Source organism: Sciurus vulgaris, assembly GCF_902686455.1.
Source record: "Sciurus vulgaris genome assembly, chromosome: 2".
Classification (NCBI taxonomy): Eukaryota; Metazoa; Chordata; class Mammalia; order Rodentia; family Sciuridae; genus Sciurus; species Sciurus vulgaris.
In genome coordinates this window covers 1,571,808-1,599,752 of record NC_136462.1, presented here as the reverse complement: position 1 = coordinate 1,599,752, position 27,945 = coordinate 1,571,808, and the positions used below count along the sequence as shown (strand labels likewise).

The 27,945-nt window shown below is 44.3% G+C and overlaps 2 long non-coding RNA genes and 1 gene segment (V, D, J or C); 1 reads left to right on the top strand and 2 right to left on the bottom strand.

The window, feature by feature from the left end:
* The window catches only part of LOC306653293 (immunoglobulin alpha-2 heavy chain-like), a 460,569-nt gene that overhangs the window by 204,303 nt on the left and 228,321 nt on the right, over positions 1-27,945 (bottom strand).
* Positions 17-27,893, bottom strand: LOC306653300. Its single transcript, XR_013761690.1, has 3 exons — positions 27,791-27,893; positions 4,519-4,898; positions 17-165 (listed from the first exon to the last, which is right to left on the bottom strand). It is a non-coding gene; the product is annotated as an uncharacterized lncRNA (long non-coding RNA).
* LOC306653301 lies at positions 80-18,465 on the top strand. The gene is made up of 2 exons (XR_013761691.1): positions 80-276; positions 17,613-18,465. It is a non-coding gene; the product is annotated as an uncharacterized lncRNA (long non-coding RNA).

Below are 27,945 nucleotides of genomic sequence, written 5' to 3'. Positions count from 1 at the left end.
ACACCCCCAGTGACTCCCCTCCTCAGCAATGTCTCACCTGCTTAAATCACCAACCATCAGGTCAATGAAACTAGATCACTTACAGGCATGCATAGCTCATGCCATACTCTTCCCACATCTGACTCTTCTGAACAAACAGGAGCTTGGGGACAGTCCATCTCCAATCTGCAACAAGGATATGAGCAAAGCAGAGGAGCAGGCCAAGGGAAGGAAGGAGTGAAGGGAATGGGAATAAATGGGAGCACATCACAGTCCAAGCTGCATGATTACATCAAAGTGAGTGCAATCCTATAGATACCTACGATGTATCAAAAATCTGTTTTGAATATTCAGGGTCTTTTTTCACATCAAACTATGTTGTACACAGTTTTTTGTTCTGTAAAAAAAAAAAAATCCACTGGGTTTATAATAGGAATGCTCTAAAACCATAGCTCTATTTGAGAATTAAAACAGGGTAGTACTTAAATATTTGTACATCAGGAACCAGGGTTTCCTTTAATTGCCTTGTTATAGTTTTTCTCATATATTTTATAATAGTCAAAATCTCACTTTAGGATTAAGATACAGTTACAGGGGATCCAAGATGGTGGTCTAGAGGGAAGCTGCGTTCCTTTGTCACTCTGCAACGCCGGATTCAAGCAGAGGATATCTGTTTCTCGGTGAGGCAGTTTTTGCTGCTTATCGATCCCCTGCTCTTTACCCCATTTGTCTGCTGTGATCACCTGCAATCTGCCAACATATCCATGCCTTTTTTGAGAGCAGATTGCTCACTGTCAGGCATTTGTCATCCGCCATTTGCCTGCCTCTTGCCTGTCCATCACCTGCCTTGCCCCTATCCATCACCCAACACTCGAGGTTCACCTCCCAATCGTCCGACAGCTGCAAGCATATTGACTGCAGACCGCCAGTGGAGAATCAGCTGCCTGCTGCTGCCTGGAAGTTCACTGTACCTGCAGGTTTGATTACACGTGGCTGCCGCCATTTTGAGACAACAGCCGGGCCCTGAAGGACCCCTGGCCGGACTGACTGAGCCCTGTCTCCAGGATCCCTCAGCCCAACCAATCACTCCCTGCCTCTGGGGCCCTCACATCAACTGACTGCTCCCTGCCACCAGGACCCCCAACCAACTGACTGTGCCCTATCACAGGGAATCCAGACCAACTGATTGCACCCGGCCTCCTGAATCCCACAACCACACCAAACACACCAACCTCCAGGACCACTGCTGGACCAACTGCATCCTATCTCCAGGACCTCCAGCTGACCACGTCCACCCCTGAGCTGCAGCTCCCCATTTGCCAACACATTTGGAAGCCAGAGCAGCCATCTTGGGTAATCCTGGAAGCCGTAGTTCTGATCTTCGGGTGGGGCAAATCCCACCCTGAGACGCCTGCTGGAGGCTTGAAGCTCATTGTCAGGTACCTCTCATACATCAGGCTACTGAACACTGGGAGGTTTCACTAGTACATGACTGTTACACTGAAGATTTTCTTTTTTCTCCTTTTAAAAAAAAAATTTAAGTTTTTATTTCTTTACGTTTCTTGCTTTCATTTCCTTCTGTTTACCTGTTCCCTCAGAGTCACTTTCTCCCTTATTTACATGATGTTATTGTCCCCATACGGGCTATTTGGTCTAGGATTGCATAGTGTCTGATTTGGGCACTGCTAATATTTATCTCCCCTTAAAGAAAGGGTTTTGGAAACCTATAGGGCCACTATAAGCCTATAGGGGGAAATCTGCAATACCCCAGATCTGCAGCACTACAGGGGAAGATACATGAACAATATGAAAAAACAAGGGAAGAAAATGATCCAAACAAATGTAGATTCTATACCAATAGAATCCAATGACAGTACGTTAGAAGAAATGTCAGAAAAGGACTTCAGATTATACATGATTAAGATGATTCACGAAGCAAAGGATGAGATAAGAGAGCAAATGCAGGCAATGAATGATAATACCAATAAGCTGAAAGAGCACCTGCAGGAAGCAAAAGATCATTTCAACAAAGAGATAGAGATTCTAAAAAAAAAAAAACCAAATGGAAATCCTTGAAATGAAGGAGACAATAAACCAAATAAAAAACTCAATGGAAAGCATCACCAACAGACTAGACCACTGGAAGACAGAACCTCAGACAATGAAGACAAAATATTTAATCTTGAAAATAAACTCGCCCGAACAAAGAAGATGGTAGGAAATCATGAACAGAATCTCCAAGAACTATGGGACATCATGAAAAGACCAAATTTAAGAATTATTGGGATTGAGGAAGGCACAGAGATACAAACCAAAGGAATGAACAACCTATTCAATGAAATAATATCAGAAAATTTCCCAAATCTGAAGAATGAAATGGAAAATCAAATACAAGAGGCTTACAGAACACCAAATGCACAGAATCACAACAGATCCACACCAAGGCACATTATAATGAAAATGCCTAACATTCAAAATAAAGATAGGATTTTGAAGGCCACGAGAGAAAAGCATCAGATTACATATAGGGGGAGACCAATACGGATAGCAGCCGACTTCTCAACCCAGACTCTAAAAGCTAGAAGGGCCTGGACCAACATATTTCAAGCTCTGAAAGAACAAGGTTGCCAACCAAGAATCCTATACCCAGCAAAACTAACCTTCAGATTTGAAGATGAAATAAAATCCTTCCACGATAAACAAAAGTTAAAAGAATTTACAAATAGAAAGCCTGCACTACAGAATGTTCTCAACAAAATATTCCATGAGAGGAAATGAAAAACAACAATGTAGGTCAGCAAAGGGAGGAACTACCTTAGAGAAAAACCACTCAAAGGAGAAACCAAGCCAACTTAAAAACCAAAAATAAGCCCAAATGACTGGGAATACAAATCTTTTCTCAATAATAACCCTGAATGTTAATGGCCTAAACTCATCAATCAAAAGACATAGACTGGCAGAATGGATTAAAAAGAAAGACCCAACAATATGCTGCCTGCAAGAGACTCATCTCATAGAAAAAGACATCCACAGACTAAAGGTGAAAGGATGGGATAAAACCTACCATGCAATGGACCCAGTATGAAAGCGGGGGTTTCCATCCTTATATCAGATAAAGTGGACTTCAAGCCAAAGTTCGTCAGAAGGAATAAAGAGGACATTTCATACCGCTTAAGGGAGCCATAAATCAGGAAGACATAACAATAGTAAATATTTATGCCCCAAACAATGGTGCATCCCTGTACATCAAACAAATCCTTCTCAATTTCAAGAATCACATAGACCACAACAAAATAATTCTGGGCGACTTTAAAGCACCACTGTCACCACTAGATAGATCTTCCAAACAAAATCCAACCAAAGAAACCATAGAACTCAATAACACAATCAATAACCTAGACTTAATAGACATATATAGAATATTCCATCCATCAACAAGCGGATACACTTCTTCTCAGCAGCACATGGAACCTTCTCGAAAATAGACCATATGTTATGCCACAAAGCAGCCCTTAGGAAATGCAAAAAAATAGAGATGCTGCCTTGTGTTCTATCAGATCATAATGGACTGAGAGTAGAGATCAATGACAAAATAAAAAAAGGAAATTACTCCAACACTTGGAGACTAAATAATATGCTATTGAATGAAACATGGATAACAGAAAACATCAGGGAGGAGATTAAAAAATTCTTAGAGGTCAATGAGAATGATGATACAACATATCAAAATCTCTGGGACACTATGAAAGCGGTACTAAGAGGAAAATCCATTGCATGGAGCACATTCCAGAAAAGAATAAAAAGTGAACAATTAATGACCTAACATTACAGCTCAAAGCCCTAGAAAAAGAAGATCAGAATAACAGCAAAAGTAGTAGAAGACAGGAAATAATTAAAATCAGAGCTGAAATCAATGAAATTGAAACAAAAGAAACTATTCAAAAAATTGACATAACAAAAAGTTGGTTCTTTGAGAAAGTAAATAAAATAGACAAACCCTTAGCCACACTAACAAAGAGAAGGAGAGAGAAGACTCAAATTACTAAAATACATGATGCAAAAGAAAATATCACAAGAGACACCACTGAGATACAGAACATAATGAGAAGCTACTTTGAAAATCTGTATTCCAACAAAATAGAAACTACCAAAGACATTGACAAATTTCTAGAGACATATGCTCCTCCCAAACTGAACCAGGAGGACATACACGATTTAAACAGATCAACATCAAGCAATGAAATAGAAGAAGCCATTAAAAATCTACCATCCAAGAAAAGCCCAGGACCAGATGGGTTCTCAGCCGAGTTCTACAAGACCTTTAAAGAAGAACTCATTCCAATACTTCTCAAAGTATTCCAGGAAATAGAAAAGGAGGGAACCCTACCAAACTCATTCTATGAAGCTAATATCACCCTCATACCCAAACCAGGCAAAGACACATCAAGGAAAGAAAATTTTACAAATAATGTTGTTTCTCCTGTTCTTTGTCATGCTACACCTCATGGCAGGAAGGCCCCTGGAGTGCAACAGGCTCACCTGGCTCTGCAGGTTGGGGTCTGCTCCTCCCCCCCGTCCCACACAGCCCTCACTCCTGTCAGGTCCTCACACGATGGAGCCTGTTCATGTGTCATTCTGTGTCATTCTACTGCATCTCCTCTACCATGTCCTGTAGGAAAGCAGCCTGATTATTATTTAAATTGCTCTTTATGTGGCATTGGAGAGTGTCTTAGTCACCGTTTGCATTGCTATGACTGGCATAAATGTCAAGGACCATGTGAAGAGGACACAGTTATTTCTTCTTAGAATTTCAGAGTCTCAGGCTACAGGCATGAACGCCATAGCTCTAGTCCATAGGCGAGGTGGCCAATCATGGCAGAGGAGTGTGGTGGAAGAACGTGGCTCAGCTAGACTAATCACTGAGGGTAGGGGTAGAAAGAGAGAACTCTGCTCACCAGAAACATAATAAAACTCAAAAGCACGCCCATATGATATAAGATTACCAGAAACTGTTGACCAGAATCTACGCCCTGTTGTAAAACATTGTGAAACATGTTGTATGTTATCAGCAAACCCAGACCCCCTTTGGAATTTCCCGGCAGCTTTGTTCCCCTTTTCCCTTCCGTGTGCGACCCCCTCCTGATGTGTGGTTTCTGCCTTTATAAACTTGTAAGATATTCTGCTAGGGACTCGACTCCTCAACTCCTGCATGAGTCACAAGTTGGGTCCCAGCGCACTGGAATAAAAGCCTCTTGTGGTTTGCATCAAGTGACGCCTCCTACAGTTGACTGGGGTTGCCGTCTATCCCCAGGACAGAGTTAGGGTCTCCTTTTGGGGGGTCTTACAGGATCCTCAGCACTTCCCCGCATGAGGGAAGAGAGGCTCCTGTGTCCTCCCACAGGTCCCCTATCTTAGGCTTAGGGACACTCCCTGCAGGTCACGTCACAGTCCTTCTCTTTGCTCTTGAGAGATTTGTTTACTCCAATCCCCCTGCTATGCGGAGAGCTGCACAGCTCACCACTGTAAAGGCACTTCTCTCCCAGTGCAGTAAGGAGTGTGATATAGCAGCCCATTCCTCAAAAGCAGTGAGAGATAATGATCCATGATTTTCTGCATCCAAACCTGACCTGATTCCTGACCAGGAAAAAGGGTTAAAAGGCCTAGATAATTTCCCCACCTGGCCTTGCTGAAGCCTGCATTGGAATGTAGACTGCAGCAGGCTCAGCGGGGGACCAACCTGAGACAGAAGGGAAAAATACAGTGTTCCTTTTAAACTCCTCCTGGGCTGCAACTCAGAACTAACTCACTGTCTCTCTCCCTCTCCCTTCCTCTCACCTCTTCTCTTTGTCTAACTCTTTCTCATTCTCTCATGCTATAATCAATGGTCATTATCCTTTTTTCTTCTAGGATTCTTGTTTTGTTTTCCTTAAGTGCTATATTTTTCGAGCTCACATTTTTGATCCAACATACCTACATTAATGACTTGTTGATCAGTTATATCTCTTTAACCAACTCTAAAGTTATATTTGAATATCTGTTACATTGCAATGGAGATAAACGTTACAAGGCCTTTGCGTTTGTGTTATGTGTATATCGTGTTATCTGATGTCATGTTGTCTGTCTATGTGCAACTAAATATCATGTACATGATATTTAAATTAAACACGCATAAAATTAAAACTTAAGATATGAATCCAAATACTTTTAATTCATGAGATTTTAAAAAGTTCAATTTAAATTGAGTAAACTAATAAAAGTATAATATCTTTAAAATTAACTCACAAGTCTCTAGGTGATCAAACTAATAAAATATTGATGTTTATAAATGTCTAATATCAATCGTTTCTAGGACTTTTCATCAACAGGAAACAGCAAATACTTTTCAATACTCTTGTCTGATATCTCGGTTTTACAATAAAATAAATAAATTAGACAACATATATGAGATTATTCAAATGTGTTTGTTAGAGACATCTGATTAATTTGAAAATTTAAAATGCTAATTATCAAATAACATCAAGTACTCTTAAATCCTTAAATTACAGGGATAACATACTTAAACATTATTGGTGTTTTCATAAATAGGTGAATAAAAAAGGGTTTAAATTGCTTTGTATTATCAATAAAAACAAGGTAACTAAGAGTTAAGTTCTAACAGGTACAATTCTATATACAAAGGGCTTCAAAAGTTTCAACTGTGTTTCAATTAGAGTACTGTGAACAACAAAGTATTTAATCTTTTTAAAATGGAGTGATTTAGCTAATTTCAGAAATTTCATAAGAGTTGTTTTAGGATGCAAACAAGGGGTCAACAGATAGGAAAAAAATTAAAGGCTCTAAATACAGAAATATATTTAGTGAAAAAAATGTTCCTTGGTAAGAGAATGCTTATGTGGTAAACATAAGGGTCTAAGTAAGTGCTAAGACAGTCTGTGTGTAGAAAGGGTAAATCACAACAAGTTTGTGTGCAACTCAGTTGGTTATATGTATGTGAGACAATCAGTTAAAGCTATTTAAGGTTTTTCCTAAGGTAAAATACTAATGTACTGATATAAACCAAAGTTTAATCTATGTGTTAAAGTGACAAGGATTTCTTAGAAACACTAATTCACTCTTAACATCATGTCTGTTAGGTTTTCTTCTTCAGAACAATTACTCTTAAAAATTGGGGTTTAGACCCCTGCACAGAGGACTGTGCCATCACTGATGGGTCGCAGTCGTGGAGCGAGCTGGGGGTGAGTCAGGATGCCTGAATCATAGTGACAGCAGGTGGGCACCCAACCCACCTGCATTGTGGAGCTAGGCAGCAAGCAGCCAACCCACCCAACCACCAGGCCAAAGACAGACGCCATCACTGAGAAACCCCACCCCAACACCACACTGGGGTCTGTCACAATCCTGGAGCAAGCCAGCAGACAAGCCAGCCAGCCTGCATTGCGGAGCTAGCCAGAGGCTTCTTCAAGACTGGTGCAGCCATTTGAATTATTCCTGAGGGCATGGCCATCATCATTGGAAGGGCAGCTCCCTTCCTGAGACACCTACAGGAGGCTAGAAGACCTTTGACAAGACCCAGAAGTCAAGAAAATGAGGCATTGAGAGACTAGGGACCAACTCAGAGCCACCGGGTGAGTCTCTCCCACTGGTCAGGCTCCCCAGATGGGTCAGTGGTCCCAAAATGCAGGGAAATTCATGGAGTAGAGCAGACCAGTGAGACTCCCCTGCTGGAGCCAAGTACCCAGTCAACCGGGAGCATTGCAGAGGAGGGCTGCACAGCAAGAAGCTGCGATGCAGAGTGAAGGTCCAAGACCCAGGTGTTAGCTCCGGTCCCCAGGGAACATAGCAGAAGGGCCACTCAGCAAGGGAATCCCTCACAGAGCCAGGCTCCCCAGCCCAGGTGGTAGGTCAGGACCCCTGGGAACATCACAGAGGAGGACTTCCCAGCCCAGGTGGTAGGTCTCCACGAAGGGAACCTCTCAGGGGAGAAGCGCCCAGCAAAACTTCCCACTGGGTAAGTCATCCCCGCTGGGCGAGGCTTTCCCACAAGGGCAGTAGAAGCAGAGACACAGGCCCACATCAGACGTGCCCCAGACTGCAGTCTAGCCCCGCTTTGACTGCCCATCACTCAACATGTGGAGGCGCTTCTACCCACTGACAGGGAATATACCCCACCTGAAGGCAACACACCCCTAGAGGGGCAGCTGCCTAGTGGAGCACCGCATTATCAGGTTCCTCCAAGACATCAGACTACTGAAGGATAAGAGGTGAGTTATTGGAAATCTACAGAGACAATATTAGTCAATAGAGGAAATCTGCAGTATCCCAGAGTTCCACTACTAGAGGGGTAGATACCAGAGCAACATGAGAAAACAAGGGAAGAAAATGTCCCAAACAAATCTAGATACTATATCAATAAAACCCAATGACAGCACAGCAGAAGAAATGTCAGAAAGGGAGTTCAGAATGTACATAATTAAAATGATCAGGGAAGAAAATGAGGAGATGAAAGAGCAAATGCAGGCATTGAATGATCACACCAATCAACAGTTAAAAGAGCAAATACAGGAAGCAAAAGACCATTTCAATAAAGAGTTAGAGATATTGAAAAAAAAAAACAAACAGAAATCCTTGAAATGAAGGAAACAATAAACCAAATTAAAAACTCCATAGAAAGCATAACCAAGAGGAGAAAACACCTGGAAGACAGAACCTCAGATACTGAAGACAAAATATTTAATCTTGAAAACAAAGTTGACCAAAGAAGATGGTAAGAAATCATGAACAGAATCTACAAGAATTATGGGATATCATGTAAAGGCCAAATTTAAGAATTATTGGGATTGAGGAAGGCCTAGAGAAACAAGCCAAAGGAATGAACAATCTATTCAATGAAATAATATCAGAAAATTTCCCAAAACTGAAGAATGAAATGGAAAATCAAGTTCAAGAGGCTTATAGGACTCCAAATATACAAAATTGCAACAAACCCACACCAAGGCACATTATAATGAAAATACATAACATACAAAATAAAGACAGAATTTTAAAGGCTGTGAGAGAAAAGAACCAAATTACATTCAGGGGGAAACCAATAAGGATATCAGCAGATTTTTCAATCCAGACCCTAAAAGCTAAGAAGGGCCTGGAACAACATTTTTCAACCCTGAAAGAAAACCGATGCCAACCAAGAATCTTATACTCAGCAAAACTTACCTTCAGATTTGATGACAAAATAAAATCCTTCCATGATAAACAAAAGCTAGAAGAATTTACCAAAAGAAAGCCAGCAATACAGAACATTCTCAGCAAAATATTCCATGAGGAAGAGATGAAAAACAATGATGTAACTTAGCAACGGGAGGAACTAACCTAAATGAATAGCCAAATAAAGGAGAAAACAAGTCGTGTCAAAAAAAAAAAAAAAGAAAGAAAGAAAGAAAGAAAGAAAAAGAAAGAAAAATGAGCCAAATGACTGGGAATACAAATCATATCTCAATAATAACCCTGAATGTTAATGACCTGAATTCATCAATCAAAAGACATAGACTGGCAGGTTGGATTGAAAAGAAAGATCCAATAATTCGCTGCCTGCAAGAGACTCATCTCATAGAAAGAGATACCCACAAACTAAAGGTGAAAGTCTGGGGAAAAACATACCATGCACATGGACTCAGCAAAAGAGCCTGAGTATTCATCCTCATATCAGATAATGTGGACTTCAAGCCAAAGTTAGTCAGAAGGGATAAAGAAGGTCATTTCATACTGCTTAAGGGAAGCATAAATCAGCAAGACATAACAATCATAAACATCTATGCCCCAAACAGTGGCTCATCCATGTATGTCAAACAAATCCTTCTCAATTCCAGAAACCAAATAGACCACAACACAATAACACTAGGTGATTTTAACACACCTCTCTCACCACTGGACAGATCCTTCAAACAAAAATTGAACGAAGACACTGAAGCCAGAATTAAGGACAGGTAGTTAATGCAGAAATAGGGGTTCGGTTCAAATCGAAGAAATGAAGCCATGAGGCCATCTGCCTCTGGAAGTTGGAGACTGCCCCTGGAAGGATGGAATGTCAAGGATCTCCGGAGGCCATTGATTACCAAATTTACCTGCCCTTATCAAGGACTGCAAGCATGGAGCTGCTAATTAATGCCCCCTGGGCCCTTTCCTGCCTGAATCACCGTGGCCGTCCCCCTGCCCATGGCTTCTCACTTAATGCAAAATCAGGCCTAGTCATGTAGGCAGGAAGGAGAAATAAGTGGGGAGAGAACGGGAGAACACAAGAGAATTTAACCTATAAAAGATGCAGGGTGTGCTCACTTCTTGGGACTTTAGAACATCAGCCATGGCCCCTTCTTCCTGCCAGAGAAGTCTGTATTATTACCTTTATATAAAACCTGCTTAATATGCTTGCCTTGGTGTGCTTCTCTAGTGTTCAATCTTCAACAGTAGAAGGAGCAGAACTCGTCACCAGTAAACAGCTGTATCAAAACACAATCAATAATTTAGACTTAACGGACATATATAGAATATACCATCCAACAAAGAGCGAATACACTTTCTTCTCAGCAGCACATGAATCCTTCTATAAAATAGACCATATTTTATGCCACAAAGCTACTGTTAGCAAATACAAGAAGACAGAGATACTACCTTGTATTCTATCAGATCATAATGGATTGAAATTAGAAATAAATGACAGGATAAAAACAGAAACTACTCCAACACCTGGAGATTAAATTATACGCTATTGTATGATGAATGGATAACAGAAGACATCAGGAAGGAAATTAAGAAATTCTTAGCAGTAAATGAGAACACAGAAACATCATATCAAAATCTCTGGGACACTATGAAAGCAGTACTTAGAGGAAAATTTATTTCATGGAGTGCATTCAATAAAAGAAGAAGAAATCAACAAATAAATGACCTAACACTACAGCTCAAAGTCCTAGAAAAAGAAAAACAGAACAACACCAAAAGTAGTAGAAGACAGGAAATAGTTAAAATCAGAGCTGAAATCAATGAAATTGAAACAAAAGAAACAATTGAAAAAATTAACAAAATAGTTGGTTCTTTGAAAAAATAAACAAAATTGATAAACCCTTAGCCACACTAACACAGAGAAAAAGAGAGAAAACTCACATTACTAAAATTCAGAATGAACAGGAAATATCACAACAGACATAATTGAAATACAAAACATAATTAGAAGCTATTTTGAAAATAAATACTCGAACAAAACAGAAAATCTCGAAGACATCAACAGGTTTCTAGAGACATATGAATTACCTAAACTGAACCAGAAGGACATCTATTTAAATAGCTCAATTTCAAGCAATGAAATAGAAGAAGTCAACAAAAACCTACCAACAAAGAAAACTCTGGGACGTAGATGGGTTCTCAGCTGAGTTCTACAAAATCTTTAAAGAAGAGCTCATTCCAATACTTTTCAAAGTATTCCATAAAATAGAAGAGGAGGGAACCCCCCCAAACTCATTCTATGAAGCCAATATGACCCTGATACCTAAAACAGACAGAGACACATTGAGGAAAGAAAATTTCAGACCAATATCCTTAATGAACATCAACACAAAAATTCTCAATAAAATCTTAGCAAATCACATACAAAAATATATTAAAAAGATAGTGCACCATGATCAAGTGGGTTTTATCCCAGGGATGCAAGGTTGGTTCAACATCTGGAAATCGATAGATGTAATTCACCATATTAATAGACTTAAAGTCAAAACTCACATGATTATTTCAATAGATGCAGAAAAAACATTTGATAAAATACAGCACCCCTTCATGCTCAAAACACTAGAAAAAATAGGGATAGTGGGAACATTCCTTAATAGTGTAAAGGCCATCTATGCTAAGCCCATGGCCAATATCATTCTAAATGGTGAAAAACTGAAACCATTCCCCCTAAAAACTGGAACAAGGCAGGGATGCCCTCTTTCACCACTTCTATTTAACATTGTCCTTGAAACTCTAGCCAGAGCAATTAGACAGACCAAAGAAATTAAGGGATATGAATAGGAAAAGAAGAACTCAAAATATCCTTGTTTGCTGATGACATGATTATATATTTAGAGGAACCAGGAAATTCCACCAGAAAACTTTTAGAACTCATAAGTGAATTCAGTACAGTAGAAGGATATAAGATCAAAGTTCATAAATCCAATGCATTTTTATACATAAGTGATGAATCCTCAGAAAGAGAAGTTAGGAAAACTACCCCATTCACAATAGCTTCAAAAAAAAATAAAATAAAATACATGGGAATCAATCTAACAAAAGAGGTAAAAGATCTCTACAATGAAAACTACAAAACATTGATGAAAGAATTTGAGGAAGACCTCAGAAGATGGAAAGATCTCCCAGGTTCTTGGATAGGAAGAATTATTATTGTCAAAATGGACATACTACCAAAAGTGCTATACAGATTCAATGCAATTCCAATTAAAATCCCAATGACGTACCTCACAGAAATAGAGCAAGCAATCATGAAATTCATCTGGAAGAATAAGAAACCCAGAATAGCTAAAGCAATCCTTAGCAGGAAGAATGAAACAGGGGGTATCGGAATACCAGAACTTCAACTATACTACAAAGCAATAGTAACAAAAACGGCATGGTATTGGCACTAAAATAGGTGGATCAATGGTACAGAATAGAGGACATGGACACAAACCCAAATAAATACAATTTGCTCATACTAGACAAAAACCAATGAATGAACCAAAACATGCAATGAAGAAAAGATAGCTTCTTCAACAAATGGTGTTAGGAAAATTGGAAATCCATATGCAACAGAATGAAATTAAACCCCTATCTCTCACCCTGCACAAAAATCAACTCACAATGTATCAAGGGCCTTGAAATCAGACCAGAGACCCTGCATCTTATAGAAGAAAAAGTAGGTTCAAATCTTTAACTTTTTGGCTTAGGTTCATACTTCCTTAACAGGACTCTCATAGCAGAGGAAATATAAGCAAGAATTAATAACTGGGATAGATTCAAACTAAATAGCTTTCTCTCAGCAAAGGAAACTATCAGCAATGCGAAGAGAGAACCTACAGAGTGGGAGAAAATCTTTGCCAAACATACTTCATATTGAGTGCTAATTTCCAGAATATATAAAGAATCAAAAAACTCTACACCAAGAATATAAATAACCCAATCAACAAATGGGCTAAGGATATGAACAGACGCTTCACAGAAGAAGATCTACAAGCAATCAACAATCATATGAAAATATGTTCACCATCTTTAGTAATAAGAGAAATGCAAATCAAAACTACACTAAGATTCCATCTCACCCCAATTAGAATGGTGATTATCAAGAATACAAGCAACAACATGTGTTGGGGAGGATGTGGGGAAAAAGGTGCACTCATACATTGCTGGTGGGGCTGCAAACTAGTGGAGCCACTCTGGAAAGCAGTGTGGAGATTCCTCAGAAAGCTTGGATGGAACCACCATTTGACCCAGGTATCCCACTCCTTGGCCTATACCCAAAGGACTTAAAATCAGCATACTACAGAGATGCAGCCACATCAATGTTCATAGCTGCTCAATACACAATGCTCAGATTGTGGAACCAACCTAGATGCCCTTCAATGGATAAATGGATAAAGAAACTCTGCATGCACACACACACACAATGGAATATTAGTCAGCCATAAAAATAATAAAATTATAGCATTTGCAGGCAAATGGATGAAATTGGAGAATATCATGCTAAGTGAAATAAGCCAATCTCAAAAACCTAAAGGACGAAAGATCTCGCTGATAAGCAGATGATGACAAATAATGGGCGGTAGAAGGGGGGCAAGAATGGAGGAAGGAGGGACTGTGTAGAGGGAAAAGAGGCGTGGGAAGGGTGGGGGAAGGGAAGTAATAACAGAATGAATCCAAAACTATTACCCTAGGTAAATGTATGATTACAAAAATGGTATGCTGTCACTCCATGTACAAACAGAGAAACAACATGTATACCATTTGTTTACAATAAAAATGAATTTTAAAAAATTGGGGTTTGTACAGTCATGGTTAAACAACAACTGTTAGAGCATTGTACTATGTTACAGAGTCTAAAGTTATCTTTAAAAGTTAAATTTGGTCAATATAAAAATATCAAGGTAATTGGAATGGTGATTATTTGTATATTAAATGTATTCATTTATACCAGGTATACAAGTCTTTAAAGCAGAAATTTATCAAGCTGCTATTCTGCAAATTAAACTCGTCTGTAATGGTAATTTTAAACTTATAAAGAATATAAGTTGGGGATTTGTTTCTACCATTTAATGTGGTATTACAGGATCTGTTATCAGTAGGCTATATGTAAAATTTATTACATTTTACACTGAGATAAAAAGTTTTAAACAAAATATATTTCTAAAGGTTAGTGAGAGTCTGGTTTGTCTAAAGGTTAATATCATGAAACAAAAAACATTTTGCCATTTTGCCACACAAAAGGAAAGTTAAGGGCTCTCTCAGTCTTTCTTTGATTTGTGTTTTGAATATAATGTTAAATTGTGTAGACTAATGCTCATTTAGATTCAGGAAACAATATATGTAAACTTAAAATGATATTTAAGGAAGTCAAAGGTCAGCATCAGACTTAGAACACTTTAGATTTGTGAGGGGCCATGCCTGACCTCAGACAGGCTCTGCCTCCCACCTTACTGCATGTTAGAGTGGCTCCAAAATAAGCCAGACTTCAGCTTATTTAATGTTATAGACAAAGGATTGGTTCCTGTTGTGGAATTACTTGATGTCAAATAGGTGATACAATATAGAGCCAAAAGGCTCACCCAAATTCAAGGTAGCTATTGTACAAGCTGAATGTATTTATCCTCTTGTTAATTACATTTTGTAAAACTGTTACCCGTTAGTTTTACACAGGGACTACTTCAAGAACACACAACCTAGGTAACTTGTGATAATAATTCATAAGCTACAGAAGAGATAGTATGTAATGGTAACTTCCAGTACAAATACAGACTCCACTTAAAGAAAAGAGTAAATAACTGTAAAGTTACAGACATTGAAGTCCAAGCCCAGTACTCTTTCTTTATGACTGGTGAGACTGGCTTGCTGGATGGTTAAGATCAAACTTAGAGATCAAAGTGAAATAAATACAGAGCCCAAGGAAAAGCAGTATTTGGGTCTTGCTGTCAAAGTCAGCCTGAATCCAGGGAACAAGAGAACTTCTCTAAGGAGCTTTGCAACTTGGGTCAGACGACCTCCCTATCAGGGAGATCGATAAGACCACTGGAGGATGAAAAGCCGATCAGTGCACCTGCTGCCAAGGAGGGTGATTGGAAAAGGGAGACATCTTCATGATGTTCATTGATATGTTCCAGATGCTGCAACATTTATTTTGTGTTAATCTCATTCCAATACTCTTGTCTTTTCCTTCTTCTCTCAGAAGCACCCACCCCCAGATGACTTACAACCTGCTCTTCCCCGACTAGCCTTCTACCATGGACCCCTCCATTGGCTCAGTTTCTGAAAGGGACTCCAAACTGCTTGCTCCACGCTGCCCCCTTCCAACTCAAAGCACCCAGAGTGGTCGACACCTCCTCTTCTTACAGCAGTAAATAGCTCCTAAAGCAAAATGGGGGAATGAAGCCAGAGTTGGGGACAGGCATTTAGTGCAGAAATAGGGGATTGGGTCAAATGGAGGAAAAGGAGGCCATGAAAGCCATCCGCCTCCGGAAGTTGGAACTGCCCCTGGGATCGGTTGGGAACTGTCAAGGATCTGCAGAGCCCTTTGATCACCAGATTTACCTGGATGAATCACGCTGGCCCTTCCTCGGCCCATTCACTTCTCACTTTATGCATCTCATCAGCAAAACAGGCCTATTCACTACGGAGGAAGGAGAGATGACGGGGAAAGAACTGGAGAGAAAAGGAGGCTTTAACCTGTGTAAGGATATGTAAAGGATGTGAGGTACGCTCACTCTTGGGACCCTAGAACGTCAGCTTGGTCCCCTTCTCCCTCCTGGAAGTCTGTTGTTACCTTTAAATAGAACCTGCTTAATATACTAAATCCTACTGCAATGTTAGGATTAACCTGCTACTCTTCCTTATAATACTTGCAGTTCTTCAATGTTTGTGGTTCATTTTCAAGAAAATACTCACAAAGGTTCAGGTCAATCAGGTCCTCCTGAAGGAATCCCTTGTCCAAATTAATAAAAATGGGGGTAATGTTGGCAGAAATCCTAGTTCTAGACTGGCAGCAGTGAACGTCTCAAGTATGTAAACATGCAGGGAGTAGCATTCCACTTCTCCTATCAAGGAAAGTAAACAACTGCCCGAGTTGAAATAGTGTTACCAAGGGAACTGTACAGGAGCCCGGTGGTCTGATCCCACATGGCACATTGTGATTGGGCAAGAAGCCTGTAAAATGTATACCTGTTCCCGAAATAAATGAGTTTGCAGGCTGCTCACCACAAGCCTGCTTCCTCCCACCTCCCAGAGTCTGGGACTCTTGACTCCAAAGACGTACCTGCTCCTGAGCTAGCCTGGCACAACTACACTGATGTGCTCACATCTGGGAGCCACCACCAACAGGGAAGGCAAACCAGGATGTCTCCATGGGCTTCAGAGCAGGGTCCCTATCCTAGAAAATACCTTCCAGATGGAGAACCTGAATATGAGTCAATGGGTGTGTGTTTTAACCTGGCTGCCTAAATGCATTTGCCTGTGTGTGAGGCTTGAATCAAGAATGTAGAGAGAGGGGCCAGACACCGCTCTCTGGGGGAGGCTGCTGGTTGTGCCCACAGAGAGCTCTGTCCCCTGCCTGGGGTGCACTTCACCAACCCATGGAGCCCTCATTCCAGGGGGGACATGAGGTGGGACATTTCAGGGAGCAGGATGTGTTCACACATGGAACATGGCTTTGGGAACGTGGTCAGCAGTCTCACCTCTCAGAGGTTATGGTATTAATGGTCCTCTGTGTGTGTGTGTGTGTGTGTGTGTGTGTGTGTGTGTGAAATACATGCTGTAGATAACTATGTCTTACTCTGAATTATGGAATTATGAATATGAAACATGTACAGTTACCATAAGCTCTTGTTAAACTTTGGATTTTCGAACTTTGATGCAGCATCTGAATGATTCAATCTATATAATTCAGAGGAAATTCCCTTACACCCAAAGCTTGTCAAGTGTTGGAAGCCTTTTGCAGACTCATGGGACTGAGATTCACATTTCTACATGAAAATTTTTCTCAAATGTTTATAGTGTCAAAAACTACCCTGGGACAATTTATCTACTAAAAGCTGAATATGTTGTGATTTTGTGTGGTATAGACATTTTGCTCGCATGGTCCATTCCTAGCACTGTTGAGCGAGCCACCAGGCCCTTCCTCCTGGTTCTCCTGTGGAAAGATGAGGTGCTGCAGGAGCATCCTTTCCTGGGGATGGTCCCCATGGTGGAGAGCTTGGAGGAGCAAGGCCTCTCAGAGGTGGAATAGTCACCTGGTGAAGGACCTGCAGCTCAGGGATGTGGGTACAGTTTCCTGCAGGTGCCCTCCCAGCTGTCTCACGTGGTGTTGATCTTGTTCTCTCTCTGTTTTTCTCATTCACTGAAACCTTTCACAGTGGGGGAGAGAGGACCTTCATCATGGTTCAATCCATCTCCAGAGTCAAAGTTCCACTGGACCCAGGGAGCTACTGGTGTCATGCCAAGTCTGTAAATTGCCCACCTCAAGCTCACGTGGGCTGAGGGTGCTCCCTGTGCCAAGAATCAGGTCTCTGTGAACCACACTCTGTGATGCGCCCTCCATGACCATGCGTCACTTCATCCTGGATGGTGGAGAGATCTCCTGAGCATGGTGCTGAGAAGCAGAGCCCACCCCATCCCTCCTCGCCATGAGACCCGCAAGGTGTGGACAGCATGTATGATTTCCAGTCTGAAAAGGCAGAAATTGGGGATTGCAGCAGGAACTCTGTGTGATAGTTACAGTAGGAAACATGAGGAATTCAATACTGTCATCTCTTTAAGTCCCAAGATTTTTTAGACACAAAAATTCTGTGTGAGAAATCATCATGTGTGACAGGTTGACATATTTGACTTCATGTTATATGCCAGGTTATGTGGGAAATGACCAAACAGACTCCATTTCACCTTGAGACTCCACGTTATATAGGAAATGCTTCTCCCAGGGAATGTCCCAAGTCTGTAAGCATCAACAGTTGCTGAGCATGACTTGTTTAGCAATACAAAATGATGAAATGGCAATTCTTGTGTAAAGAAAAATTGTTCTCTTTCATTCCTTGTCTCTCAAGCAACGTACCATGTTAACAATGATGTCAACAGTGATATTCTAGATGTCAGTAACCATTCTTTAGTTTTTACCTAATTACGGGCATTTGGACCCACTTCCCCCTCTGCTAATGACTTCAGATCCCATGATATTAGTTTGTAATTTTGAATTATAGCAACAGACACTTATGAATGATGTACTGAATTATGGTATAAAAACCCCTGCAAACCTATGGTAGGGGCTGTTCTCCTAATAGCCATTTTGGGGACATTGTGTGATACAGTCAGCTGGCTGACTTAATAAAGACTGTCAAATTTGAACTTATCAGTGCTAATTGGTTTATTCTTAAGTTGCTCCCCATAACACATGGAGCCCAGAGGGTCACCTGCTCTGCTGTTTCCTGTCATGCCACAGCTATAACTTGGGCAGATCAGAGAACCTCAGCCCAGTGCCCTCACACATGTATCTAGTGATACAGGTCCAGCATTCTGGAAAATTCCCTGTCCTTTCTATAATTTTATGATAGGGTTTTCAATGAGCCATATTGTAAGCTCACTATACACTTCAGTTTACATATGAGGTGCATAAAAGCCCTTTGGTGAGATATTCCAAGAACTTGCAGAGGTGACAGGATCAGGTTCAGAAGTTTGTGGGATCATCAGTGGATCGATGCACCCACATGGGTTAAGTGGGTGTGGTAAGTGTAGAGAGGTAGGCAGTATCCATAGGATACAGGTCCCTCAGCATGTTTATATTTGGGGTTTATATTCTGTCTCTCAGGAGTGGATCACTCTCTCTCCCCTACACCTCTCTCACTGATTCCTCATGGCATTATCCTGAGCAGCGCTCCTCCTCCAACACTCCGTCAGGATGTTCTGCATTAACTTTTTTCCTGAGAATTGGAGGCGGACACATGTGGACTGAACTGCTTTCCCACCCAGTGTTCTTGACAGGTATTTTGACCACAGCAATACAAATACTGACTGAAATAGAAATAGGTATGCTTAAGAGGGGTCATTAAAACTGACTGGGTCCTTTAGTCTGGAAGCTTTTGGAGCTTCATGAAGTTGCTGTGAAGAAAATAGAAAACTTTGGAAACAAGAACTGCACCAGCTTTAGACTAATGCAAGTGGTGTGTGATGGGAGTTCTGATGGGAACCAAGAAGACCAGATTGTGAATTGGAGGGTGGATACTAAAGACTGAGCTCATGAGGGTTCAAAGGAGGACTATGTTGGGAAGGGTACTACAGTCCATTCATACACATTGAATTCTGACTAGGCAACTGTCCACATTTTACCCATGTCCTGAGACTCTGTGAAGGTGAGTTTAAATGTGATTGACTCATTAATAGAGCAGAGGAAAATTCAGAACGGTGTAATTTTCAGGAAGGAATGGATAAGGCTGCCTGCTCTTAGTCCAATTTATCGTGATGATGCAGAGCAGAAAGCAGAGAAGTGAGACGTGAAAACTTGCAGTTTGGTTAGACACGTGTGAGTAAAACTGGGGCTACAGAAATTGGGATTCTAAAAGACATGTCAGCCACTTGAAAAATGCCATTACTCTCCCCAGGAAAAAGAGAAAACTTGGGATCATGGCATCTCAGAAATGGGCAAGATCACAGCCATCTCAGGCTCAAGGGTGTAAAGGGAACAATTTTTTGAGATGAGGCCATGTGGACACCCTATTTGCACAGGTGGGAGTGGACAGTTGTTTCACCATCATGGAAGCTTGCGGAGGTCACTGTACCATGGTCCAGGGGCCCTGGAGCTCTGGGGATGGTGGCAGACCTGGGGACCAACCGCAAGGTGCTGGTTCTGCAGGACTGCAGGATGCTGGGTGTAGGGGGAGGTCTTCCATTAAGAATCCAGAAAAGGTGAGGAAGGCAAGAAATTGCAGGGTTAGAGGCCCTGCAGGCTGTCCTGAGAGGACGATGCATGAAGATGTGCGAAGACAGGTGCCATTCCAGGGGCCAACTCCAAGATAGGAGATGCCAGCAACCTGGAATTTATACCATGGAAAACTTCATGAATGAAGCAGAGACCAGCCACAGAGGAGGCCATGAGTACAGCAACCAGTGAGGTCACTGGAGCTGAGAGACCCGCCTTTGCATGAAACAGCAGATTTCACGTGCCCAGGTGCTGAGTGTGCACCTACAGAACTGTGCAGCTGGGTTTCCGTCTAGCTTTGGTCCCATCCCTTCATTATATGTCTCCTTTCTAACTTGTGGATTGGAAATATTCACTCTGTGCCTTTATATATTAGATGTATGTCACTTGTTTGAACTTACTCCCACAGTTAGGAGTTTGCATTGGGACTCAAGAGATTTTGTACCTGGGTTTTGGGTGACTCCTGAAAGTCGGCTCATGGTATTTTGAAATGCAAGATGGGCCTGAAGTATCGGGGCCTGGGAAGGAATAGTAAGGCTTAGAAATGGGCTGTTCCCAAGAACCCATGTGTGGCAATTTTTAGAACTGGAAAGATTAGATGATGAGCGTTGGAACCAAATCAGCGGATTCATACGAGGACATGCTTTGTGTGTGTTGTTGTGCCAGGCTAGCTCAGGCGCAGGTAAGGTCTCAGAGTCAAGACTCCCAGACTCTGGGAGTTGGGAGGAAGCAGGCTTGTGGCAAGCAGCCTGCAAACTCGATTATTTCGGGAACAGGTATATATTTTATAGGCTTCTTGCCCAATCACAATGTGCTACGGGGGATCAGACCACCAGGCTCCTGTTCGTGTTTCCTTAGTAACCCTAGGTCAACTTGGGGAAGTTGTTCGCTTTCCTAAGTAGGAGAAGCAGAATGCTCCTCCCTGCAAGTGTACACACTTGAGTAATTCACTGCTGCGAGTCAAGAACTGGGGTTTCTCTCAACATGTCAGGGATTCAGGGAGGAAGTTTTGGTGCAGCTGCATCTGAGTCCATGACTCACTGTGGTCCTCTGGCTCAGGTGCAGCTGCAGTATTCAGGATCAGGGTGGTGGAGACCTCGCAGACCTGTTCCTCACCTTGCTGTCTCTAATTACTCCATCACTATTGGTTACAGCTGGAGCTGGATCCATCAGCCTCCAGGAAAGAAGCTGCAGTGAATGGGGCACATCCTTGGTAGTGGAGGCACAATGTACTACCCCTCCCTGAAGAATCAAGTCACCATGTCCAGAGACACACACGAGAATCAGTTCCCCTACGTGGAATTCTGTGACCAATGAGGATGTGGCTGTGTATTACTGTGCTGGACTCACAGTGAGGGATGTCAGTGTGGTCCCAGGAACATACCTCCCTGCATGGTAGCGTAAGACCAGCAGGTATAGCACGAGATCCACAAGGTCTCTGGATCAGTAAGGGGAACTGAGGAACAGCAGGCAGAGCTCAGGACCAACATGGGGAGCTCAAGATCAGCAGGGGGGACTGCGGAGCCATGAGCAACAGGAAGGAACCAAGGAGAAGGTGCAGACGGAAAGCTGGGGATGGAAGGGTTTCCTGTGAGCCTGTGGGGTTTTCTCTCTTTCTCTACCTTACATAAGCTCTGAAGTCCCTACAATGGGTCTTCTGTAGAGGATCTGTAGACTGTCCCAGCCCCAAGTACCCTCTGTTAAATTTTGCTGCATTTATAAATATTTGTTTTCTTAATATCATTCTTCAGAATTTCCCTGGAATGACAAACACACCTTGTGTGCACCTGAAAGGAGACTAAAATCTTCACAAAAAAGTGTCCTTGGAAAATGGAGACATCAGTATCATTACTATCATCTGAAATCAGTCTGCTGATTTTGTCCTGCTGCATGCAGGACTCAGTACCTCTGATTAAGAATGAAGGGGTCATGTCCCTGTCCTCATGGTCTGAGAACTTCTAACCCTTCTGCTGGACCACCCAACCGTCCTGCTCCCCTGGCTCAGCCCACCACTAGGTACAGCCCTCTGCCTGGAGGAAGCAGGAGACTCAGGGTCCAAGATCCTGAAGAAGCCCATTGCTCAGGGGAGGGGTGGGCAGCAGTCCCCTCTCCTCAGTTCTCCTCTCCTGGACTTCTGAAGTTTCCCCTTTGAAGTTCTTCAGGTAACTTCCAGGGACATGGTCACTGAGTCTTGGTGGTTGTGTGGAAACTGCATAGCACCTGCTTCGTGTCATGTTGCACTCTGATTTTCCCTGTGCCCCTGGGTGTTTTCCTTTGCTGCAGTTCTGTCCATCTCTGTTCCATCTTGAGCTTCAGCTAACTTCCTGATCCTGGCACTGTGGGTCATTTTCTTCTGAATTTCAACATGGGCATCAAGGGCTTTCTGAACTTCTGAGGTACAGGGTGGACACCAGGCCCTGTGCATGCTGGAGCCTGCTCCACCCATGGTCAACACACCAGGCTGTCATTTTAGGTTGTGAATTCAGCTGCACATCTTGGGGAGGCAGGAGCAGTGGCCTCGGTGAGTGAGCATGGCCTGCTGGTCAGCAGGGGACACGGGGTCCCCCCAACACCCATCACTCTCCTTCCTGCGAGGAGAGCCTTCTGGAAGCCTCCTGCAGGCTCTGTTGAGTGTGCGGGTGAGTGTGCTGCCCATCACCACCCTCTGGGTGGGACAGACCAGCTGCTCCTGTGTCAGTCGTGTCCTATGGCTCTTCACTCAGCCCCTGCACCCCCTGAACCCCCTCTCCCTCCACAGTCACAGGTCAGCTCTGCTCCTGTGAGACCAGCTTTTCACATGGACAGAGGAGTGAGGTCACGAGGAGCCTGTCCATCAGGCTCCACCTTCTCTCCTAGATTATAACCGAAAATTAGCTCATGAGCTTTGCATCCCTGAAGCAAATAACTGAGTTCACTAATATACACAGAGGAAGATGAATTTTGGCTCATATCGAAAGCTCCCGTCCATGACCAGAGGAGTCCATTGCATAAATGACTTTCCTGGGTGTTCCACACGCAACACAGGGAACCCATTGTGGGAAACCACTCACATTTTACTGGGAATCAAATGGAGGGAGGAAGAGTCTGGGGTCTGACAATCCCCTTGCATGGCATGTCCACAGTGATTAACATAAATTCCAGGAGTCCCCATGTCCTGTGGGATCAACCATTCTTCAAAAGCCATAGGGACTACAGAATGCATTTACCAAGTGGGATTTTGGGCAGACAATTATCCAATCATAATCCTTCTCACGAACACAAAGATCTCACTCCCTCTCATGATGCAGAACACATTCAGTCCTGATCTTTCAGTGCCTAAAGGAAATGCTCCAGCAGAGCTCAGAAGTCCACTCCAAGGACTCAAAAAATTGAGGGAAAACTGTCTTGTGTGCCTTAAAAATCAAACAGGAGTTCCTTACCCCATCGTTATAGAGCAGGAGCAAATATTCCCATGTGAAAAGAAAAGACACAGACCAATTGAAAAGGACTTGAGCCCAGCAGTACTGACAATGAACACCTGTATCCATGTCTGTCCTCAGGGTCACTGCAGTGAGGGATGGGTGAGGGTCAGAGCAGCCCCACCACACAGCCCAGCTGTTGCAGCCCCTGGCCTCCCTCTTAGGGAGCCTGGTCTGAGGCCTGCAGCTTTCTGGGACAGCCCTGCTCACTGCTGGTCCCCTGCTCCTGGGTCTCCACAGCAGCCCTGGCTTTATCTCTCAGCTCAGGCATCACCCTGCCAGGGCTGCCAGCAGGACTCTGACCCTGACACCCCACCTGGCCTCCCTGGCCTTCCTTCAAGTCTTGGTGGAGCCTGTGTGACCCTGACCCTCTTGCCCTCTGCTGCCTACAAAATCAGCATGGGGAGGCTGATGACAAGGTCAGCCTCAGCAGGGAGCAGATCCTGGCCTCCCTTGAGCCATGACTGGGGACCTCTGAGCACCTTTCTGGCTGAACAGGGGAGACCATGCCTGGGAGTGCAAGGCCAGGCACCCCAGAGCTCTCTCCCACATACCCTGCCCTGGGTGTCTACTACATTTTCATCTCTGCCTCTGAGCTGGTGAAGCTGGGGCCTTGCTGATTCCTGGGATCCCAAGACCACCTTCCATCCCCTGGGCTGCCCTCTGTGGAGCTGCTGGCCACACCCTCCTGGCTGCAGCTCCTGGGCAGCACCACAAACGTGCTGCTCTCCTGCACAAACTGCAAAGCCCCAGCTCTCCTGCACTGCTCTTTCTGCCCCTCCCTGTCCGGCACATGGCTGACTTCAGTCAGGAGTTCACAGGCCAGGGCATCCCTGTGTCGTTGAGAGAGTGCCCTCCCAAAGGCTGCACCAGCGTGAGTGAGCCCAGGTCCACCAAGTGTGGGGTCATGTACACTATGGGTTCTGAGGAGGTCACCAGGAGTGTCCACCTGGGAATAGGAGGAGGGTCAGGTGAGCCTTCTCTCCAGGGTGAGAGCAAAACCCAAATCTCACCTGCTACTTGTCAGGTATGAGCTGTTGCACACAGTGACCCACCACTATTCCTTCTCTGTGTTTTTGAAAAAACATTTTGATCCCTCTATCTAAAGATTTTTTCATTTTTCTTCTTTTCTGCAGTGCTGGGGATTGAACCCAGGGCCTTGGGCTTGCAAGGCAAGCACTCTACCAACTGAGACATATACCCAGCCCCTCTATCTAAATTTTGTTCATAAGTAAAACAAGTTATTGGATGACATATGCAAACAAGCAAAAAAAAATATGCAAAATGTATTTCAGTTTCCTGAGAACTACTTTGTAACTCTTCTGCTCATGTCACTCCCACCTGCTCTCAGTGCTGCTCTGCCTGGGCCTCCACCCAGAGCTGCTATGGAGCTGGAGGTCGTGCAAACAGGGCCTCCCTCTGCTCATGAAAACCAGCCCACACTGACCCTGCAGCTCTGCACAGGAGCCCAGCCCTGGACTCCAGCTCATACCACTCAGTGGTCAGCACCGAGCTCAGGCAAATGACCAGCACTATGTAGTGAGTCCAGCCCTTGCTGCACAGTGGACAGGAGCAGCACTGTCACCCTCCATAGCCATGGACAGCACTAGGCCGTTCACAGCCACAGGCTGAGCCGAGCAGAGCTGCCCTGCAGCGTCCACCACACAGCAATGTGCTCCTGGCTCAGTGCCCTCAGCAGCCTCTGCAGGGGCCTCATCTGCTGCCTGAGGATGTGTCTGTGGCTTAAGGTGGCAGGAGCCATGCACAGCAGCTTCCTTAACACAGCGGAGGTGAGCGAGGATGAGCAGGTGAGGAAAGCCAACACCTGTCCAGGAGGGCATGGGATCTAGGAAAAGTCCCAGGAGGACTGACTCCTGTGAGGACAGACAGGGCACAGGGAGCCACCTGAGGATGGGGAGGCAGCAGAGGCCGAGCTCAGCAGGCACCTCTGCAGCAGCAGTGTTCACAGTGAGAGACCCACATCAATGGTCAACAGCTTCAGTCCAAGCTGGCAGCACAGCAGGACAGCCAGGTCCACCCTTCCCTGCACACACACCCCTCAGGGCCCTGGGTGCTGGAGTTTGTGCCCAGCAGCCTCTGCATGCTGGGCCTCCTGGTGGACTCCCACCTGCTCATGGACTCCTACATGCCCAGTTCAGGACCTGGGAAATCACCAGCTGGGGATAAACCTGCACAGGAGGATGGAGTTCCCAGGAGCCTCTGCTCTGATGCTTCCCAGTGTCTGCAGGGAGCACTCTGGATACCAGGAACCACGTCTGTAGGAGAATGATGCCTGCTGCTTGTCACTGTGGCCTTAGCTGAGGCGCTGCCACCAACTGCCCCAGCTTCTCATGCTGAGTTCATTTAAAACCTTGTTGTGTACATTGTCCTCACTGGTTGAGAAAAGAATTTCACCATGCTCACAATTCCTCTCTGTGTTGGCTCAAGTTTACAGCAAAACCTGCATTTCTAAATCTGTTAACACAGCACCCTGGGAGAGCACAGAGAAAACACCACTCACATTCCCTCACATATGGTCCTCCTCCTGCCTTGAATTCCTGACAGGGAGCACATGACATTGTGCTGGGTGAGGACAGGGAGCTGGGCTGCTTGGTCCTCTGGATCAGTGCAGTTCCCGGAGCTGAGCATGGGCCAGAGGGTGGGGTCCTCCCAGGGCTGAAGGGCTGCAGGGCAGGGCCTCCCATCTCAGCACGTGTGATTTTCACTGGAGGACAGGGGAAGGGGGCATGGGCTGCCCCAGCAGCCACAGGCTCTGCACCTGTCCTCATGGCCCTGATCCTGGATCTCAGTTATGATGGACACAGGCAAGCTGCAGAGCTGGCAGAGAATCTCCAGTGCAGACTGCAGACACCTATTGCATTATCAGGCCCTGAGCCTGATGGGCAAGGTAAGTGAGAATCTCAGAGTCTCCTGTCCACGAGGGCAATGGTCCACCCAGAACTGACCTCCAGACTTCACAGAGGGCCAGGCTGAGACTGCCTCACAAGGACCCAGAGACACTTCACAGCCCCAGATGCTGTGAGACCTGGAGACAGCAAGGTCTGGAGGTCTAGGAGCACCACAGCCAAGGGTGAGGTCAAGGCTAGGAAGATACTCAAGGCAGGAGGCCAACAGCTGCCTCAGTGGGAGCAGGCTGTCTCTTGAACTTCCTCTCCATTCCCAGCAAGCCCATTGCACCCTCTGCCCTTCCCCACCCCATACCCTCCCCTGGAGTTCACATCACAGAGCAAAGGATGTGAGGGGGCCACCTCCTGTCTCCTCCCTCTGCATAGCTGTGTTCTCCTGCAGAAACTGCCCCCCAAGTATGGTGCTCCCAACCACTGAACATTGGTTGTCCATTCCTGATGGCTGCAGTTAGAGGACCAGGCAGGAGGCAGGGAGGACTACGAGGTTGTCTCCCACTGCCTCTGAGCAGCAGAGGCCAGCACACTCCCTGGGAAACATGGTTGCCCTGCCACTTGCTCCCCACTTGTGTCCTAGGCTTCCCCCATGCAAAGCAGCCTCAGTCTCAGGCTGAAAGCCCAGCCCTGGCTGAGCTGCCTTGGGTCCTCCTCATGGGATGTTCATTGCAGCATGGACATCCTGGGGCTGCCCTCCTCCCTGCTATGTGTGAGAGTTCAGGAATTTCAGGAGAAGGAAGGAGCATCCAGCTTCTGGTGTGACTGACTAAAGGTAATTATTGTCCCTGTCCTCCAGTGTCCTGTCCATGGTGCAGCTGCAGGAGTCAGAACCTGGCCATCTTAAGCCCTCATAGACCCTGTACCTCACCTGTGCTGTGTCTGGATTCTCTTTACCCAGCTATGGTGTGAGCTGGATCTGCAGCCTCCAGGGAAGGGCCTGGAGAGGGTTAGAAGGACAGTTAATGGTGGAAGCAGATACCATTACACAACTGGTCCTGAGTCCCTGCCGATGTTCAATGCTCCTTAATGTTCTGAGCATATGCTGGTGCTTTTTCCCAGGTTCCCTTTGTCAGTTGCACCTGCAGAAGTTGTGACCTGTATTTGTACAGTGTCAGCAGCACCAGAGACACTTCCAAGAGCCAGGTTTTATTAGCACTCAACTCACCAGCAAGAAACCTGAGCATACAGCTGTGTATTCAAGTGGGAGACCAACAGTGAGGGAACTCAGTGTGGGCCCAGTCACTCACCAGCCTGCAGGTGGAGCTGAGGACCTGCAGGACTGGAACCTGAAGGGGGATATCCAAGAGGCAGGAGGGGCTGAGGACCAACAGGGCATTTGAAGACAAGCATTGATCCCTGGATCAACAGGTGAGGTCAAGATGTGCAGGTGCAGCTCAGGAGC